Source organism: Sminthopsis crassicaudata, chromosome 1 (genome assembly GCF_048593235.1).
Source record: "Sminthopsis crassicaudata isolate SCR6 chromosome 1, ASM4859323v1, whole genome shotgun sequence".
NCBI classification, from domain to species: domain Eukaryota; kingdom Metazoa; phylum Chordata; class Mammalia; order Dasyuromorphia; family Dasyuridae; genus Sminthopsis; species Sminthopsis crassicaudata.
Window position 1 is genome coordinate 327,968,347 of NC_133617.1, and position 15,341 is coordinate 327,983,687.

The following is a 15,341-nucleotide window of genomic DNA, read 5'->3' on the forward strand; positions in this document are numbered from 1 at the left end:
TTCATGAAAATGTAAATATGCACAATTAGGTCCAAATACTAACATCATGATTCATGATTATTAACATTAATAATTAGAATAATAACTCTTAGTTTGAAGGAGAGACTTCTTATCACCAAAGTACCTTTTTTAAAAAGAGATCTGGTGAGCATAAGAATTAGGTTATTATACATAATTAATAAATACCTCCTGCAAATTGATGATCTAGAGTTTCTGAAGTTAGACAGTTAGCAGCTCAAAATATGTTGCACTTTCATTCAGTCCTGTCCTTCAGTTCTTTTATGGAAATTCTGAATGGTACATTTGTAATGTACCACATACATTCACATCTTTTACTTATTTTATTTTTTCAAACAGTTTCAAGTGCATTTTGGATACAAATAATCCTCAAAGGTTTCTTTATCTAAGAGCATTTTACAAGAATATCCTATAATTATTTCCCTATTTTTATTGTTTCTGTAACAAAAACTCTGAAAATGTATACCAAACAGTGAATCATTATCTATCTGAAATTCATATGATCAGAAAGTTCAAAGAAGTATATACATTTTCAGCACTCTTTTGTGGAAAAAGAGATGAGTGAAAAATAATGAGATAGATATCAGTTATTTATTTTTAAAAAGAAAATTCCCAGAATTTTGTCATTGTAATTAGATTCAACTTAAACTCTTACCCTGTCTATTAACTACAGTATTTTCAAAGAAAAAATTGATATACATAAACATGAAATAATGAAGATATTGAAAAATCTTAAAATGGCTTCTTGATTGTTGATAGAAAATTAAATTTACATTAATCTAATTTTACTATTTATTACATCTAATGGGTGGGGTTTTTCTTCTTTCCCTTATCTTATTAAGGCTATTTGAGAAAATGCTATCTGCTTGAGGGTAGCATGAAAAAGGAAGAAAGGAAAAAAGAAATAAAGAAACAGAAAGAGAGAAAGAGTGAGAGAAAAAGAGAAAGGAAAAGAGAAAGAAAGAAAAAGAGAGAAAAAAATTAAGGCAACTCTGAGGTACTATTACAAACCTCTCAGATTGGCTAAGATGACATGAAAAGATAATGATGAATGTTGGAGGGGATGTGGGAAAATTGGGACACTAATACATTGTTGGTAGAGTTGTGAACTGATCCAACCATTCTGGAGAGCAATTTGGGATTATGCTCAAAGGACTATTCAACTGTACATACCCTTTGATCCAATAGTGTTTCTACTGGGCTTATATCTAAAAGAGATCATAAAGGAGGGAAAGGAAGTCATTTATGCAAAAATGTTCTTGGCAGCCCTTTTTGTAGTGGCAAGGAACTGAAAACTGTGTGGATGTCCATCAGTTAGAGAATGGCTGAATAAGTTATGGTATATGAATGTTATAGAATTTTATTGTTCTATAAGAAATGATCAGCAGGATGATTTCAGAGACACCTGGAGAGACTTACATGAAGTGATGCTAAGTGAAATGAGCAGAACCAGGAGATCATTAGACACAAAAACATCAAGATCATACAGTGATCAATTCTGATGGATGTGGCTCTTTTGAATGATGAGATGATTCAGGCCAGTTCTAATGGTCTTGTGATGAAGAGAAACATCTTCACCCAGAGAGAAGACTGTGGGAACTGAGTGTAGATCACAACATAACATTTTCCCTCTTTTTATTGTTTGCTTGCATTTTATTTCCTTTCTAATTTTTTTCCATTTTGATTTGATTTTTCTTGTGCAGCAAGATAATTGTATAAATATGTTTGCATATATTGGTTTTAACATCTATTTCTACCATATTTAACATATATCAGATTACTTGCCATCTAGGGGAGGGGATAGAGGAAGGGAGGAAAGTTGGAACATAAGATTTTGCAAGGGTTAATGATGAAAAATTATCTATACATATATTTTGAGAATAAAAAGCTTTATTAAACAGAGAGTGACAGATTAAGGGAGAAAGAACAAAAGAAAGGAAGGAAGGAAGGAAGGGAGGAAGGAAGGAAGGAAGGAAGAAAGGAAGGAAGGAAGGAAGGAAGGAAGGAAGGAAGGAAGGAAGGAAGGAAGGAAGGAAGGAAGGAAGGAAGGAAGGAAGAAAGGAAGGAAGGAAGGAAGGAAAGAAGGAAGGAAGGAAGGAAGGAAGAAGGAAGGAAGGAAGGAAGGAAGGAAGGAAGGGAAGGATAGGCTGAAGGAAGGAGGGAAAGAGAGAGGGAGGGAAGGAAGGAAGGAAGGATAGGCTGAGGGAGGGAGGGAGAGAGGGAGGGAAGGAAGGAAGGAGTAAGAAAAGCTAAGAATTACTTAGAATAATAATGGATAGGGAATAAAATAGAGGTCTTTCCCGGGGCCCCCTACATAAAATGTTCTGAATTTAGAGGGGACTGACAGTATTTGCAGCCTTTCAACTGTGTAAAAATAATAGAATTTAGCACCTAAGTTCCATGATGATAATAATTAATCAAAATAGGCAGCTACTAGTTGTCAGACTGGAAAGAAATCCTCTCCACCCATGATGTGTCTCTCTCTTTACTTCCATTGCAGTTCTCTCATGTTAGCATGCAAGGACCTGTGGCTTTCCCTTAAAGACAGGGTTCTAGTTCATTCATTTCCTCAACTGAAGGGGCTTTTATGGCCATTTACTCCATTCCTACTTTCTCTGAGCACAAAAGTTTCAAGTTATCTCTGACTTTATGTTAGGCAGGACAAGTAACTAACAGAAAGAAAATGTCTGGGGGATTTGAATAATTTCACTCGATTGCATAGGGGAATTTTGTCAGCTTCTACCTATATTGGGAATATTCCTTTTGGTGGAAGACACAAATCCTGGGTGCAAAAGAGAAAAGAAATCTCAAGATTTCTTCGTGGCATAATTTAACCCAGAATTCTCTACAGAGCCTTTATTGAAACAATCAAGTCAGGAGACCTAGTTGCAGGGAAGGATGCTATTCTATATATGTTCCAAGGCTGAGAAGAATAGTAAGACAGAAACTACTTCATAGAACACTGCAGGGTGAATTATATCTACTACTGAAGGAGAACTTTTGAGGTCTATTTGAGGTGAGGAAGATCATGTCTAGGACTCAAAGCTTTCTTTTATTTTTATTTTTTTTTTATTTATTTATTTTTTTTTTTTTTTGAACAGAGAGCTTTGAGACTGACCAAAAAGGAAAAAAAGAAAAAAAAAAAAAAAAATCTATAGCCAAGGAAGAGAGAACCACATCGTGGGTGCCCCCTGCTGGGACAAATCAAAAACTGCAAAGGAAGCCACAAGAATTCCCTAGGTGACTTTAGAAGTTTCTTAGTGTTTGTTCTTAGAACACAACACAGAGGGTAACCTTGGAGGAATTGCAAGAGACCCACCTTCATAAGAGTCATCCCCCCGGAAAGTAAGAGACAGAAATCAGGAAATAGTCAAAAGTCACACTCAAAGACTACCACCTATGGAATTACTTTGGATTACTATGGAAGACAAATCTGTATATTTGAAGATCTAAGTGACTAGATCAAGAAGAAGGAAATAGGCATCTATTGAGTGCCCGATATGTGCCAGGGATTGTGCTAAGCATTTTATAAATATCTCATTTAGTAATCAGAGTAACCCTGAGAAGTAGGTATTATTAATTGCCATTTTACTATTGAGGAAACTGAGGCAGACAAAGGTTAAATGAACTGGCGAAGATCACAGGAGCAGAAAGTCTCAAATGCAGGATCTGAATCAGGTTTCCCTGGTTTCAGATTCAATGCTTTATCCAGCAGCACTAATTTGTGCAGTAGTAGCACATGTCTGCATATCTGTATGTATAAATATATATACATATACATATAAATATATATGTAAATATATGTATATATGTATGTATGTATATGTATATATATGTCCATGTGATAGGATCACAGGTCAAGAACTAGAAGAGATGGCAATGGCTTTATTTTACAGATGAAGAAACCATGGTCCCAAAAATTTAAGTTGACTATGGTCACACAAATGTCAAAGACAAGGGCTTCTCTTACCTTCATTTTTGTTCATTTCTCTTTACTTTTTAAAGCATATTTTCTTGATATATTTCCTTCCCCTACTTCCACAAAGCCTCCCTTACAACAAAGAAAAACAATGAAACAAAACCAACTGGTACAACAAAAAAAAATGTTCTGTCTGCTTCTTCATTCAGCATATCATCAGGGAATGAGATGTTAGAGTCCAAATGCAAGTGGTTCCACTGACAATGATGACAAATATGGTTTGTTATAGAAAGGCTAGAGATCTGTTCATTGTCATCTGCTCTCCTTCCAACTCTATTTTAAATGTCCTTGGGATGATCTGGCTTGATGGACCTCATGCCAAGCTTTCTGCAAACTAACTTCCCCCCTCCACTGCCCCTGTTTCAGGAAACAATACTCCTGAAAATCTTTCCTCAACACTCCCTGTAAGGTTTTTTTAAAGAGTTTTTATTCTAAACCTGCTTTGACCTTAACTGCCATGTCTGTTTCCTTGGCAAGATGATCAAGTGTTTGCTGGCTGAGGCAATTTAGATGCTTTCTGTTTTTGTATTATTCTTATTTCTGAATAAATTCCTGGCTACTCCACCACCAATTCCACCATTTTCTAAGTAAAGCATCTCTCTTATAACAAGGATGTTATAAAAATCATATCAAGACTCCTCATTAAGGCATACAAATTCTAATTTGTTTCATTTGCTTTTTTTTCATTTTTAAAGCACATTTCCTCCAAAATATCTTCCTTCTACTTCCACAAAGCCTCCTGTACAACAAAGCAAAATAATGAAACAAAACCAACTGATATAACAACCATTTCTATCAGAATGTATGCACAATGTGTCATCTGTTGTTTTCTCTTTTCCATTGCAGAGAATGTTTCATCATCTGTTCGCTGGAACCAAATTTTTTTTCAATTTTTCAGATCCATTTTCTTTCTCTCCCACTCTACTCCCATTTGAAAAGAAAAGAAAAAAATTGCTTTTATAAATATAGACAGTTAATCCAAATTCCCACATTGGCAGGGTCAAAAAAAGAAAAAAAGTTTCAATTTACTCTTGGTTGATCACTTCTCTTACAGATAGCTTGTTTCATTTAGAGTCTTCTGGTATTGTGGTCAGTTATCATTTTAATCAGAATTGCTAAGCTTTTCAAAGTCATATTTTGTCTATACTGCTGTTGTATATTTACTTATTGTATACTATATATTGTATACCACAGTTTTCTGAAACTATGACCTCTATCATTCCACAGAGACCATAACTTGTTTAGCCATTTCCTAGTTGATGGACACCCCCTCAGTTTCCAATTTTTTACCATGACAAAAACTTCTGGTAGAAAAATAGATATATCTAAATGAAAGAAAGAGAGAGAGAGAGAGAGAGAGAGAGAGAGAGAGAGAGAGAGAGAGAGAGAGAGAGAGAGAGAGAGAGAGAGAGAGAGAGAGAGGTGTGTGCCTATTAGGGCAAGGCTACCTAGAATGATAGCTGAAGAGGTGATGGGGAGAAGTGTGAGTAGACCACCTATTTTAGGAATATCTTGTTCGTCATTGAGGCTGTGAATGATAGAGCTGGAGTATAGGAAGAGTATTGCTTTGAAGAAGGCATATGTACAAATGTGGAGAAATGCTAAGTGTGGTTGATTCAGGTCTAGTGTAACTATTTTTAGACCTAATTGACTAGATGTAGAAAAAGCTACAATTTTTTTAATATCATTTTGTGTAGTAGCACAGATAGCTGTAAATAAAGTTGTAATACCTCCTAAGCAAAGTATAATGGTAAGAGCTGTTTGGTTAGATGTTATAACAGGGCTATAGAAAAGATTCCTAAGATTGACTGATAGGATCTATCCCCAGGGTGATGATGAAATAAGATGAATTTCTTCTCTCTGCTCTCCCTACACCAAACTTCTTTTTGACAAGCCAATATTGCCTATTTTTAAGTGTGACCTTTTCTTTTTGCTATTTTAACTGGATTCTGACCCTAAAGATGGATTTTTGCCTCTAGATAAAGAGAGGATCATTATAACTGCATATATATGTCTTGCTATAGAAGGTAAGAGTAAAAGAGGTAAATCCATTGGCTCTGGAAGAATGTAATTGTCTGAAAAGTTTCATTTTCAAGACTGGAAGCAGAGTTCACCCCATAACTCTATTTTTTCATTATTATTAATAATTCATTTTAGATGCCTAAATTTTGCAGAGAAAATAAGCCAATGTCTCTATGCTAAAAATGTGAAATTTATCCCTTTATATATCTCAGGAATCACGACATTTTTTCCTCTGGCAGTTTCCATCTCCCAAGGAAAGAGGGAAATAGAATAAACAAGCTTAACACCCTATTCCTAGTTGGAGAGGGCATGAGCATGCTTCACATGCATTCACAAGCAGCACATGCTTTCTGTTGTGGGAAGGATAAATGTCCCCCCTCAGTAAAACTCTGCCATTCACAGCCTCATATGCTGCTTGCACTGAAAAATGCAAAGTTATCTGAAGCAGAAACTTAGTGTGAAGTCTGTAGTATTTTCATTAGATGAGTGGTAAGTAAGGTGTTCTCAAAACTACATAAAATAGTCACATCAGGAACATTGACCATTATGAGAATGGTCTTGAATATTGTTCTGAAACAGAAGACTTAAGGAGTCACCTTGAAGAATTCTTAGGCATTAATTGACTGACTCTTAGAAGAAAACCTAAGAATCTCAAAGTTGAGAAGGACATAAGAGACTATTTAAAGCAGCTTCTACATGTATAAGAATTTGCTTTACAACATTTACAAGTGAGAAGTCACTACTCCCATGGCACTTTCTTGGTTAGCTCTAAGTGTTAGAAAATATTTTCTTTGGGGCAGGTAGATGGCTCAGTGTATAGAGTCAAAAGGACAAGAATTTAAATGTGACCTCAGACTTAATACTTTCTAGCTGTGTGACCCTGAGCAAGTCATCTAGCCCAAAATGCCTCATGAAAAAAAATGTTTTCTTATATTATCTACAATTTCTACTCACTGTTTCTGTATCTACCCTTTAAGAAAGACCAAGCAGAATAAGTCTTCCTTATGAATGCCCATTTAAAATAGTTGAAGGCAACTATTAAGTTGAGTAACTTATATCTGTAGTTTTCTCTGTTCAATGTCAAAAAGAGAAATGAAACACGTTTGGTATCACCTTTTTCTTGATCAAGCCATGCTGATTCTTGGTGGTCACAGTGTTTACAGTAGATAGAGCACTGGACTTCAACTCAAGAAGATGTGAATTCAAATTCTGCCTTCCACACTGGCCAATCATTTAAACTCTCTGAACCTTAGCTCTCTCATATCTAAAATGAGAGGGTTGAATTTGAAAGTATCTAAGATCCTTCTAAATCTAAAACTATGATCTACATTATCATTTTAATAAGATGTTTAGAATTTCTAACCTGTAATTGAAATTTAGGTCATGGGATTGTATTTTGTAGATCCATCTACTTTCATTTTTTTTTTTCAAAAATTATCTATGTGAAATTTTCTAAACCTGACATCCTTTTAATTTTCCACAATCATTCAATATCACTGACATTGATTCAATAATTGCATCTAGCTTTTTTTTGGTGACATGAGATAGAGTTTATGAAAGCCTTCTGACTTGAACTTATAGAGGAAAACCAAATGTTCTCTTACTCTCTCCTTGGTAATCATTTTCCTCTATCCCAAGTATCATATTCTTTGGCTAAGGAAAAAATGTGAAATATGAATAGTATTTGTGTTCTCTGTCATTTTTATATATATATATATATATATATATATATAAAATGTGTATGTGTGTGTGTATGTGTGTGTGTGTGTGTGTACCCTAAATTCATGACACCTTGCTATTGACTCAATTTAGAAGTCATTACAGTTTATAAATCAGTGTAGTCCTTTACTGGAAAGGTAGCATTGAAAAAGAAAATCCCTCCCCTGGTCATATCACAGCAATAATCTATGACAGTGATGCTATATTTAAAGAACCAAGTATTAGAAACTGCATTCAACTGAAAGTATCTTTTAGTAAGTTTTTACTTTAGACAATTTCTAAATGGTAAGATGGACTTCAGTTCAAGTTCTTTTTTGATGCCATACCATAGCATGAAGATAGAAGCTTGAGAAGTTATGCCAGCAGAGTACAATTTCTGGTGGTCTGGAAAAGCTTCAGACATGGACCACTTGTCAAATTTGGTCTGTTTTCTTGGGACCTGATTAGCTAAATTCAGAAAAGCTTATCACCAGATAAGCAGTAGATTAATGGACTTCTCAACAATTCATAGAGATCCACTATCAAATTGTTGGGGGATTGTGATGTTTTTCAGAAGACAGTATCCATAGAAATGAAATTCATAATCTTTAAAGAACTGAAGTAACTATATGTTATGGGACCCATCGAATGGGCTTTCTGGAATTTTCTTTACGTGGTAACTAATCATTTTCACCATACACCATTTTGGGAAATTCAACTTAAGAACCATACCATCCAGCCCTCTTTTTAGTGGCCAGAAAGTGGAAACTGAGTACATGCCCATCAGTTGGAGAATGGCTGAATAAATTGTGATATATGAATATTATGGAATATTATTGTTGTGTAAGAAATGACCAGCAGGATGATTTCAGAAAGGCCTGGAGAGACTTACCTGAACTGATGCTGAGTGAAATGAGCAAAACCAGGAGAGCATTATATACTTCAACAACAATACTATATGATGATCAATTCTGATGGACGTGGCCTTCTTCAACAACGAGATGAACCAAATAAATTCTAATAGCGCAGTAATGAATTGAATCAGTTACACCCAGGGGAAGAACTCTGGGAGATGATTATGAACCACTACATAGAATTCCCAATCTATTTTTGTCCACTTGCATTTTTTATTTCCTTCACAAGCTAATCATGCACTATTTCAAAGTCCAACTCTTTTTGTATAGCAAAATAACTCTGGACATGTATACATATATTGTATCTAACTTATACTTTAACATATTTAACATGTATTGGTCAACTTGCCATCTGGGGGAGGGGGTGGGAGGAAGGAGGGGAAAAGTTGGAACAAAAGGTTTTGCAACTGTCAGTGCTTAAAAATTACCCATGCATATATCTTGTAAATAAAAAACTATAATTAAAAAAAGAACCATACCATCTATAGAGAATCACTAATTTTTTTTTTACTTTGTTCTGGACATGTTTTATTATTTCCACTTTGTGTCTCCTTTCATAATAATAATCACTGAACAAAATTATTGTAACTTGGTTGTAGCTATCAACATCAAGATGGTTTAGTCATTAGGACTCATCTGACATCAAAAATGACATGACTTGTGAGCCAAAGGAGTAACTTCAGTTTTGATATGTCCAAGCAAAAGTACTGTTAGAATAATTCATGTGAATTCCATTATTAATCAATTCTTAGTTTGTAAAAGTTGAATAGGAGGGTAAACCATGATTTTTTAAATGACAAAAATTACCCTTGATATTAGAAAATAGAATCTGTATACTTGAGCTTACAGCTGACATCTTTAAGTGAAATGCATGTATTTCCCCAAACACCATTTTGTACTCTTAGCACATTGGCCAAATAGTTTGACCTTCTAACATGAAGAATGAGTTGTAGATGAATTCAGTTTGTGGGTTTCCTAATTGAAAGACTAACATTTACACTTCATTTGGCTTTGGATAATCTAAAAGTTACATTGTTCTGAAAAGAAAAATCGTTAAAGTATAGTTAAGCACCTATTCATTTTAAGAAGAATTTATCAGGCAGCTGTCATAAGAAGACAATGTACATTCTTTGTATCCAGACAGCAAGTTTACACCATGGCTGTCTTTAACCCAGACAAAGAAATCATACTTGAGACTAACCTAAAGAGGATTTATGGAGTAAGAAGACCACATTTGACAAAAATATCCCAATAGTATCCTCTTCTCTCCTCTATAGATTTTGGGTTTGGCATAAGCTAATTCAAGTGGTAGGCCTTATGTAAAGAGCTTGACACCAAATTCCTAGGAGTTTACATTGAGCTATTGCCTTAGTTTGGCTTGTATCCAAAGTCAACTGCATAGCTGTCAAATTCTATTTCCATTATTTCCTCCTGGAATTTACTCAGTCTATATTGGACTTTGGGCAAAGATGACCTTGGTTTAATTTGTCACAGTTACTGCAGGAATACATATCTAAATCATTTAGACTTGAAGGCTGTATAGATTGAATGATAAAAGATAACCAATTCTGAATAAGAAATAGTTTCCTCTTGAATTATAGATGCTGGGTAAGCATTACAAAATCAGTGACACTCTGGATTGGTAAAAGAATACCATCTGCAATTCTAATTCAGGCTCCACAAAAAGATACCTTAAATTCTATGAAAGTTTTGAGTCCTTGTGAAACACTAACCATATCACCTGAAATCTTCCCCTTGAAAGTTCTCTTAGCCCCATTCAAACATTTATACAAAGAACCCAACTTTCCATTATGTGAAGTAAAGGTTTGTGAAGAATATGAACATGCCTAAAGCAATATTACATATTTGGGGTAAATCATAAATTTATATTCACTTTGTAAATGAATAAATTGAAGCTCAGAGAGATGATGTGGCTTTCTCATTTTATATTAACATAAAATAATGGCCAGAGACCTATCTTTGGCAACTGAAAGGGACCTCAAAAGTCAAAGAAGCTAATACACACATAAACAGAAACCTGAATTTTTCTATACCCATAGTAACTTTGTATGGTTGGGTTTTTTCAACTAGTAGAAAGAGTCCCAACTAGTAGAAAGAAGTACCATCCTTGCATTTTTTATTTCCTTCACAAGCTAAGGACTAGAAGTGATTATACTATTAATTTCTTATTTTCTGGGAGAAGATATGCTGGGTCAACTACCATATGGGACTCTTTCTACTGGTTGAATGTTCAGAATAGTTTGCATGTTTAAAACTACTATAATGAGACAGACATTCTCTTTCCAGTGATATCTATATATGAAGTTCTTGTTTATCTATACTATGGATAGCCATCAGTAAATGCTATTCATTTATACTCTTTCTGTTATTGTTTTCTTGCATTTTTGTTTTTCTTCCCAGATTATTTTTACCTTCTTTCTAAATCTGATTTTTCTTGTGCAGCAAAATAACAGTATAGATATGTATACATATATTGTATTTAACATATATGTTAACATATTTAACATGTATGAGACTACGTGCTATTTAGGAGATGGGGATGGAGGGAAAGAAGCCAAAAGGGATTTAGGTTCATAATCTCCTGTATCCCCTTCCAGAGAGACAGAGGAGATAATGGGAAGATTATTTTCTGAGGTAATGGGAATAATGTTTGTCTATTTGCTCTTTCTACACCTTTGAAGTAACTATTCAGTCAATAAGTCAATGATCAATGTTTCTTAAGGAACTACTAAAGGCCCATAGACTCTTAAACTCAACTTAACCAAAAAAAGAAGGTGTACTACTACAATAAGCTGCCATATAAGAACACTCCCCTTTACACCATATTTCAGGACTCCCTTTAGTCCCCAGGATCAAAAACTTTGATTTTGAGTTTTAAGTTCCCTTTCAACCTGTGCTCTCCTCATCTTTCAAGTTTTCCTATACTTTGTCTCCTCTATGTGTGATATGATCCAACTACCATGGCCTTCTTGTAATTTTCATACATGATGCTTCATCTCCTGATTTTGTGTATTTTCACAGCCTCCTCATCATGCCCAGAATACCTTTCTTCCTCGCTTCTGTTTCCTGCATTCACTGATTTCCTCCAAGATTCAGCTCAAACCCTCTCTTTTCCTATCTCCCCCTACTACTAATGTTTTGTGAGATTAATTCTAATTTACTATCTATCCATGCAGAGAGATATAGAGATACTTAGACAGGTAATAGAGAGTTCAATGAATTAAAAAGATAATCAGATTAATAGACATAGAGAAAAATTTTTAAAAACTATATCGATAGAAACGCATAGAATGTACATAGTTATTTGCATGTTATCTCCCTGTAATAATATCAACTCCTTTAATTCAAAGGCTGCTTTTTGACTTTCTTTATATTTTTAGTACTTCTCACAGTGTTTAGCACACAGTAAACAGTTAATAATTATTGTTGCCTTAGCCAAAAGAAATAAAATCTTAGAGTCAGAAATCTACCATATCATAAAAAGAATGGCAGATTGATTTAAAAAGCTATCACAGACTGGGACTAAGCATTAGCAAAACTTGTGACTTACAAGTTATGAGATCCTACAGTAAAAGAAGTATGGGGGCAATCACCTAGTCAGTAGTTATCACTAGGACAACACATTTATAATTAAAGTTGATTTATTATAAAGGCTCACTTAGAACTGTCATGAGAATTATAGTAAATTTATAAGAATAACCTGGGTTTATAGGAGACAGGATTTAGAAGTGCAACAATCCTTAGAGGATAAGTCCAATGCCTGAATTTTACAAAAGCTCCGAGTGACTTAGAGTAACAGATCTAGAATAGAATAATAAAATCCTTATTTTTATATTTGAGGAAATTGTGACGCAGAGATATTAAGTAACTTGCCTAAAGTTACATAGTAAGTGAAAAAAATTGGGGTAGAAACTTCTATTCTAGAAGTAGTGTTCTTCCTAAATACCTGCTACATATATAAGGTCACATAGTAATATGAACCTGAATAATTTGACTCCAAACTCTATGTTCTTTTACTGTAACATGCTTTCTCTTTCACTAGTATTACACAGTTATAAAAGAAGAGGAAATGGAATAGCATTATGAAATTATAATCCATTCCTTGCTGCATTTCATGGTTGGTCAAACACTGAGAATTATAGAATCAGCATTAGAAGGGATCTCAGATGCAACCCGCTCATTTAACAAATGGGAAAACTGAAGCTTGGAGAGCTTTGATGATTTGCCAAAGATCATATAGCTTACTAAGTATTACAATTGGGATTTGAACTGAAACACTTTGACCATACATGCTTTTTTCTATATTATACTTTCTCTTTCCTTTAATAGTAAGCATTTTAATTAATACTGGAGTCTTTGTTGGTGAACACTCTTATTCTTAGATGAAACAATTGAACTTATTTTCTTAAAGAAATTATTCTTTTAACAATAGTCAAAGTTTTCAGTGTTCTTTAGAAAAATATCTAGCAAATGAGTTTCTCTCCATGATGTAGTGACTGAGAGATGATATTGCAGAGTCTGCCAGTCATGCTAATATTTTAGGGAATATTCCATAAAGTTCCCTTGGGAAGTTGATGCTAGCAGGAAATAGAAGTTGGGAGTGAGATAAATAATCAGAGGGTGGTGCTTATCTCCACATACTAGAGTATAAAAGCTATCTTGAAGCTTAACATTAAACACACACACACACACACACACACACACACACATATACAAACAAACAACAACAACAACAAAAAAACTAAGATCATGGCATCTGGTCCCATTACTTCCTGGAAAATGGATGGAGAAGAAATGGAACCAATATCTAATTTTATATTCTTGGATCACTGCAGACAGTAACTACAACAATGAAATTAAAAGATGCTTGCTCCTCGATAGTAAAATTATGGGAAATCTGGAGAGCATACTAAAAAGCAGAGACATCACCTTGCTGAAAAAGTGATTTCCAGTACTAATATATGGCTATGAGAATTGAATTATAAGGAGAAACATCACAGGATAAACTATTTCGAATTATGGTATAGGAGAAGACTTTTGAGAATTCTTTGGATAACAAGGAGATTAAATCAATCAATACTTAGAGAAATTAATTCTAACTACTCATTAGAAAAAATATATACTAAAACTGAAATTTGAATACTTTGGTCACATAACAAGAAGACAGGACCCACTGGAAAAGACTTTGATGCTGGGAAAGATTAAAAACGCATTACAAATAAAATGAAAAGGGGACAATGAAAAATGAAATGGGCAAAGTCTTATGGAAACAAGGAACATGAACTTGAACAGAGATAGTAGAAGTCAGAAGGGCTCAGCATACCATGAAAAGAGTTGGACAGAATTGAATGACTGAACAACAACCACATTTGCTATTCTATGTATAAGAAATCACTTTTGGTTATAAGGGATCAACAACTCTGAGGAGCAATGTTACTTCTAATCCCAAGGAAGTAAAGCCCTGAGAAGCAATACTGAGTGTAATCCCAAGGGATTAGGGGTCCTTCCTGGGTAAAGACAAGAGTATATTCCAAGTGAGCAGTTACCACATCTGTCCCCAGTTTATATTTTTGGAATCACCAAAAACTTTCAAATACCCAAACTAGCTCCAAAAATAGCTTCGAATAGGCTCCCTCTTTATGTCCCATAACAGGAACAGAGTCAAACTTAACATAAAGTTTGAAATGAAGAAATAAAGTGGGAAAAGAGGAGATGAGCAAATGAAAAAAAAAAAAACAACTAAGGCAGGAAAACTTTATAATTTATAATTCAGTCATTTCAGTTATTTCTGACTCTTGATGGCCCTATTTAGAGTTTTCTTGGTAAAGATACTAGAATGATTTGCCATTTCCTTCTCCAGTTCATTTTACAGATTAGGAAACTGAGGCAAATAGGGGTAAGTGATCTCTCCAAAGTCAAACTGCTAATAAATAAGTATCTGAGGCAACATATGACCTTAGAAAATATTCTTCATAATGTAAGGCCTGGCACTCTATCCATTGCACCATATTTCTGCCACAAGAAAATTTGGAAGTTCAGAAAGAAGAACTGTGATGTAGTTGAGGGCAGGCCTGGATGCCACATGGATGCAGTACTAATGGTAATATCAAGTGATGGTGACAAAAGCAGCAACAGTTTCAGAATCTCTTAAACCAGAAGGAGATCTGATAAACAGTCAGAAAGAGATTACAGACACCCCCTGTGACAGCACTGGATTCAAGACCAAATGCTGGTTAACAACTACATTCCCTATACCCACTTTTAGGTTACAGTTCAGGGTGGGAGGAGTACTTTTGGTCAAGAAAAATCAAGGGCCTTTAGAAACTATCACTTTTGGTTATAAGGGATCAACAACTCTGAGGAGCAATGTTACTTCTAATCCCAAGGAAGTAAGGCTCTGAGAAGCAATACTGAGTGTAATCCCAAGGGATTAGAGGTCCTTCCTGGGTAAAGACAGGAGTGTATTCCAAGTGAGCAGTTATCACATCTGTCCCCAGTTTATATTTTTGGAATCACCAAAAACTTTCAAATACTCAAACTAGCTCCAAAAATAGCTTCGAATAGGCCCCCTCTTAATGTCCCATAAAAGGAACAGAGTCAAACTTAACATAAAGTTCGAAATGAAGAAATAGAGTGGGAAAGAAGGAGATGAGCAAATGAAAAAAAAATTTTGTCCTTAAAAATCCAAT